General features: G+C 43.3%; 1 long non-coding RNA gene across 2 annotated transcripts; it reads right to left on the reverse strand.

Moving 5' to 3' along the window:
- Window positions 1–1,061: 1,061 nt before the first annotated feature.
- Window positions 1,062–5,039, reverse strand: LOC124702612. Of its 2 annotated transcripts, XR_007002557.1 has the most exons (3): window positions 4,989–5,039; window positions 1,873–1,999; window positions 1,062–1,759 (listed from the first exon to the last, which is right to left on the reverse strand). It is a non-coding gene; the product is annotated as an uncharacterized LOC124702612 (long non-coding RNA). The 2 variants fall into 2 exon arrangements; XR_007002555.1 differs by lacking the exon at window positions 4,989–5,039 and having other exon boundaries at window positions 1,873–3,710.
- Between the last annotated feature and the right edge of the window lie 1,786 nt (window positions 5,040–6,825).

Raw genomic sequence — 6,825 nt, forward strand, 5'->3', positions numbered from 1 at the left:
TCCTACCTATACCCTGCGGGTGCCATCCCTACCCTGGCGTCGTACCACGCCCTAAAAAAGACACACAAAACATGTCATTTGCCTTTAGCAATCCGAAAGGACCAAGTATGTGCTGAATTATGGGTACTGTGCTCAGGTTACACATCTGAAGCTGCACATCTGAAGCTGAGCCATTTCAGTAACCACAAACCCCACTGACCCATATTCAGGTGTCCATTGAATAAGCTCGAGCTCCTCCTCAGGAATCCAATCTTCCAGTGAAATATACAACATGTTATACAATTTACAGAAAAGGATACTCCTCGTCGAGCAAAAAAACTATCATTAGCAGTTTAACTCGAACACGGACATGCACATTTGATTATCAGCACTGAGTTATTAGATCTATATATTCACGTGTCGGAATTCAAAGCAAATAGCTGTGTAGTTGCCATGATACCAAGGATTGGGAGTCGACGAGTCGACAGGTCGTTCTGGGGCAGCGACTCAGAGACTAGTCAAGACTAGTCTCGACTCAGCAAGACTCATGTTTAACACTAAATTACTAATGTGTTTAATGTAGGATAGAATATAAGGCTAGGGATAGAGGAGTGGGGGAAAACCTGGGCAATTCCTTCCAATGGTCAAGGCCTTCCTCTTGTCCATGAACCAGCAGCATACAGGTTGGGGACAGGGGAGTGGGGGAAAACCCGGGCAATTCCTTCCAATGGCCGGCAGGTTCTTGCAGAGGCGGCGGCCAAGGGAGAGAACACCAAGATGTGTTTTGGCTTTTGGGTTTGAGCGGGGGAAACTGTCTCTCGATCTTGGTTTCACGGGGGACACGGGGGAAAATGGGAATGGGAGGAAAGAATGGAAAAAATTATAACACGTGGGGTCATTTTTTTAGTCGACAGACTCACAAACCTGGACTAGTCGAGACTAGTCAAGACTAGTCGATCGACTCGATCGACTCATCAAATGAGTCGAGTCGACTGGCCGAGTCGACCTTGCAAATGCGACTCGTAGACTAGTCGTCGACTAGTCTCGACTAGTCTTTCGACTCGCAATCCATGCATGATACAAAACCAAAAGGGTACTTAAAATTATAGAGCGATTGTCGATATTACAGTAGGATAACAGTGATTTAAATTAACTAAGTGTTTTTCCATGAAGCAAACATAGATACTTGTGGCAGTGGTAGATAGATGGTTTATATTTTACATTCCCGGTGCGGTGATCGCCGTGGACAAAATAGATGCTTGTAGGCTGATTCTTTGATTTCCTGGTACATACATCCCATCGGCTTGGTTCTCTGATTCTCTGGTATGTCCAAGCTTCAATATAACCTTGTTTGCCAAACATAGCTGTAGTTATGAATTGCCAACTAAGCTAACCATGCATCATATGTTCATATAAGAAAAATACATTTATGTAAGTAAGCTAGCAGAACCATGAAAGATTAAACCGTGCCATAATTTTCGAATGAACATAAGGGTAAACATTCAAATTGCAGTAAATGGAAATTATACACATTTAACTTTGCTTCTTAGACTCAAAACACAGATCACTTTATTATTTCTTGAAAACACAACATTTTTATTGTTACTTTTCAATGATTAATGAACTGCTCTGATGTATTTGGTATTTTGCCAGTTCTCCGATCTAAAGATGAGTACCTCACCTCTAAAAGGGGCTGCGCTAACGGAGATGAACCAATTGGGTGCAGCCATCCGAGCAACAGTCATGTACTTGGTCGCTTGCCTTTCAGCAAAACTGTATACTGAAACTCAAATAGTTACAACAACGTAAACTCAGTGTTCCATCTAGCCAAACTACTTAAACTCAAATAGCTGCTGCATACTCAAACTCAAACTCAAAGCTGAAAACCCTTACCTATATGGTGATCAAAGAGTCAATTTTTCGCATTCTATCCATGAAAAAGATATAAGCACATTACTGTCCAGGTTACCATAGAATTGACTCCTGCTTCTGCAGCCCTTCCTTTAATCTGGAAATCACACTGGACAAGTACATAATCTTATGTCAGATCAACGAAATAGGGAGCATTTAGCACTGCTGTAATATACATAGGTTGATAATTTTGTACCTCACATCTCTAGTTTTATTCAGGTAATGCACATTTCATTATCGGGCAAGCATAATTTGGCATCAAATTGTTTGTTAACAAGTTTTGGTGGAGCAAACTTTGCTTCTACAATGGCCTAGAGGTCCTAGGGTCACATTCTCAACACTAGAAGGTACCCCTGGCGGCTGCTGCCATCACGACGCTGGCCAACCGCAGCCACAGCCTTCACGTCGGCTTTAGTGCAGAAGACAATGGGAAGGGCGAGGCTGCGTCTGGCAAATCTGTCGCTTCTCTGCCCACTGCTACCGCGCGTGAAGGCACTCACCTCCATCTTGAGCAAGAAGAAATCAGCGCCACCATGTGGTGTGACGCCTCCGCTCTGTCACCGCCGAACACACCTCTTGAGCCGTCCATCCTTACCGACCCCAGCACCCACAAGTCATTCAGCGAAATGAGAAATGCAGAAAAAATAGAGACCCGATTGTAGAGCGTCTGACTTTGCACATGCTCTGCAGACGTGCAAGGCCTGTAAAGCTGTGTAACACAATTTAGAGTAGGCTGTAAATATGTTCTAAATACCCAAATTTATGGCATTGCTATGGTTGCTCTAATGTCCTAAAATTATTCTAGAGGACTATGAATGTTCAATGTCAACACCAAGTCACCAACTAATGCAGCATAACCATTGATGAGCTCGTACTTTTACCAAGAAGAAAGGAATCTCACCAATATTAAGAAACCTTACAAATTTATGTCATTTATTCCATCAGAGAACAATTATTTTCATGGAGTTCATAGTTTAACATTAGTGGTAATAAATATCAGTAAATCTCACATCTGGAAACATTACAAAAATTAACGTGCAATACCCAAACCACCAACGGATCAGGGTATACTACTGTACCTACTAACGTTAAGCCTAAATAGGACATGAAGGAATAAGGCACATAGCCATGAAGTTTCTTGTTAGAAACAAGGTCTGCATCAGCTAGAATATATATAAAAAAAAAGTCTACATCAGCTAGAAGAAACAAGATAATATCTTTTCTTATCCTTTCTTAGGTTTCTTATCACATACTCCAACAAACCCAACACAAGAACAGTTTATCAACATTACATATAACACACTGTATCTTGTGCTCTAACCAAATATGAGGAAAAAAACGATGGATTTCGTATGTGAAGAACCGAATTATTTTAATTTTAAGTGTTCTCTTTCTGGTATACTACAAGTATTTCATGCTTGTGTACTATGTAGTGCTCAAAGACATGCAAAATCGTCATAATACAAACATCCACACAAAACCAACATGGCACTCCTGGTCCCGGAACGAATTGACTCCTGAGAACTTGTAGTGCTCACAAGAACCTTTAAGACCTTTTCTTTCTAGTCCAATGTTCTTCGTTGTCTATGGATTTTCTTATAACACTAATTTCATCAAGACCATCTACTAAAATGCAAAACCAAGTAGTAGAATGACTATTTTGATTCATGGCCGTATTTTTACTAATGTTGAAGCCATATAATAACATAAAAGAATATAAAATAATCTGGTCAACAAACATAGCCATGAAGTTTATTCTAGAAAGTTATATTGCAAAAGTCCTGAGCTAGTAGATGTACCATCAGAAATAAAGTTTGCTAGTATATACATATCCCGATCATTAACAAGAACAGGAATGGTATAACATCTCATCTACACCTTTGACCCTTCGTAGTTTTCTTCGCACATGTTCCACAGGAACAAAGCATTTTTTTTCTGGATTTTCCTTTCAAACTACTACCTCGGTTCCTATTTAATCGACGCCAGCCATCACATACGCATATGCTCTGGTAGGCTCCACTGTGCGTCGATTAAAACGGTACGGGGAAAGTAATTTGCATGCCTGTCCGAAGAACGAAAAAAAAGGGATTTCATACGGGGAGAAGAATATATATTTTATTTACTGGAAAGAAGTTCTGAGAGGCGCAAAACCAGCATATATAATATGAACATCAACACAGAACCGGCATGGCGCTGCTGGTCTCAAAACAAATTGGGTCAAGAGAACTTGCAGTGCTCACCAGAACCTTTCTCACATTTTCTTGCTGCTCTAATTAATGTTCTTTACTGTCAATGGATTTTCTTCTAACGCTAATTTCATCAGGAGCTACAAAAATGCAAAACCAAGTTCTAGAAGAGTATTTGCTGCTCACATTTTTACAAAAAATCCTACTACTGTTGAAGCCATATATAACATCAAGACATTATGAAATAATCTGGTCAAATAACATAGTCATGATGAGACCTGAGCTAGTAGAAGAATTATTTTACATATTTTCTCACAACTATTGTTGACCACAAAGCATTGTCATTGTTGAACACACAAATGCACTTTTCTCTGGATTTTCTTTTCAAACGTGGGAAAAGCAATTTCTCAGAGGAAAAAAAAGGATTTCATAACAAGTAGAAGAATTATTTTACATATTTACATTACCTGGAAAGTAAGTAATAATGAATTTGAACCCCCCAAACCCCCCTTTAGGGCCATAGTTCTGAGAGGCATAGCTCCCCCCTGTAGCCGCCCCCCCTGTGTCGAGGCTCGCATAGCCTCCTCCCCCCTACCCCGACCCCGGCCGTCCCGCCGGGCATACCCTCCCCCTACCCCTGCCCCCACTGTCGCCTGGGGTATACCCTCCCCCCTACCCCTGCCCCCACCGTCGCCTGGGGCATAGGTCCCCCCTATTCCCGCGCCCCCGGTGCATAGCTCCCCCCCCTACCCGCGCCCTAACCCTAACCCTATACGCACCTACACTACTCTATCCCTATTCTACTTGGTGATACCCTCGCCGAGAAGGACGTTTATATATCGGTGCGAATCGCAGCCAACTAGCGATGTGGGACTATTCACTTCACCCCACCCCAGGTTCAGTCCAACTCACCTCAAGCGTCCGCCGCCTCTCCCGCTCCGCCGCGGCTCCCGCTTCTATCCTTCGGTTCCGCGCGCTTCGCTTCGCAGGCGTGGGGCGGAGTACGGCGACGTGCATCCATGCGCAACCGCCGACGGAGCAGCGCCGGTTGCATCTTGGCCGGCGCACCGGACGGCGACGCCGAAGGAAGCAATGGGGAAGTGCCGGCGAGGAGGAGAGTATGGCGAGGTGGCAAAAGTTTTCTCAGGGACGCGCCGCCGTGGCGGCCTCGGTCGGATCGATCTTGATTCTGGATTCTGGAAGCTGTTCTTGGCTGCGAGGGAGGGAGGGAGACGAGAGCCAGCAGACCGAGAGTGAGCGGAAGGGGCCGGCCTCGGAACAACCACGCTGGGCTGGGCTAGGCTATCGTGGGCCCAAATAGCATCAAGGCCCACGAGAATGATCGATTAGTTCTGATCTTCTGATTACGGGTTGTAAAAAAAAGTACCTGTATGTAATCGTCGTGTTCGCGCGGAAAATGTAATCCTCGTGTAAAGTCTTTCGTTCCGAGATATCTTCTCTGTACTGTGTCGTCCAAACTCCAAAGGCGTGACAATATTTAGTGGTGAGCTCGCTAAGCCATGGCGTCTCAAGCAACCACTAAACTTCATCAGCCACGGTTTCAATGGTGATTAAGAACGGCTTGTCTGGCGGGGGCATTTGAATCCAGATCGTGCCAGGCCTCAAACGGGACGGAAACAGGGAAACTTTGCCCGAGGGAAACAAGGAAACTTCGTATTCTGAACGCATGCGTGCAATCCACGGCGCTAATTCCTAGTGCAAGCAGGCACGAAGATCCCAATGCCTCGATTCAAGGATTCCTCTCGATCAAATAATTTGAATACAAATTAAAAGGAGTAACTAATAAGGAATGCATGTCACACTATATGTACTCCCTCTGTTTTTTATTCACTTTGCGTTCTAGCTTCTCTTAAAGTCAATCACTATCAAGGTTGACTAAAATTGTAGTGAAAAATAACAACAATTATAATATCAAATGCACATATATAGTATGGAAATATAGCTTATGCTGATTCAAATGCGATAACGTTTACATTGTGGATGTTAATATTTTTTTCTCTAAATATTTACTCAAACTTTTACAAAAGTTTGATTTTGACTAAATCCAAAACGCGAACTAATTGTGAACAAAGAGAGTATAGCAGCCGTGACTACAAGATTTGAAGTTCCCGAGGAGTGTACATTACATACGCTGCATTGGCAAGTACTCCCTCCATTTCATAATTCTTGTTGTAGATTCGAATGCATCTATATATAAAATGTGTTTAGATATATCCAAATCCGCAACAGAAATTTTAGGATGAGGGAGAACATGAGTAACTGTATGAGCGGGAATGTGAAATGCATGGAATTATGCAAGCTAACCTGGTATGTAAAAAATATGGAGCGGAAATATCTAGTGTAAATCGAGTTATGGAGAATCTCCTACTTTGTTTTTCACAAACTAAAATCTTTTCATGTGGATTACACTATTTAATCGACCTCCACCTCCGAGATCCGCTGGAACATGTCTGCTTCAGCCACCCAGCACCGCACGAGAGCACCAGGAGGATAAATCCCCACATCACGATGTCATTCTCGATATAGGAAACACACCTAGACCTAGAACTATATGCATGAGTTCGACCTCCTCTCCCCCGTCCCCTCCTGCCGACGAGGCCGCCGAAGAAGAGGGGGAGAAGAGCCAGGAGCGATGGGTGGACTCTCAACTGAAGTGGGAGCTGAGTGCCATCGCTCCCACTATATCAGAACGGGTAAAAAAAACTATGAAAACTTACACTAAGTTGAG

The sequence above is a fragment of the Lolium rigidum genome, chromosome 1, assembly GCF_022539505.1.
Source record: "Lolium rigidum isolate FL_2022 chromosome 1, APGP_CSIRO_Lrig_0.1, whole genome shotgun sequence".
Classification (NCBI taxonomy): Eukaryota; Viridiplantae; Streptophyta; class Magnoliopsida; order Poales; family Poaceae; genus Lolium; species Lolium rigidum.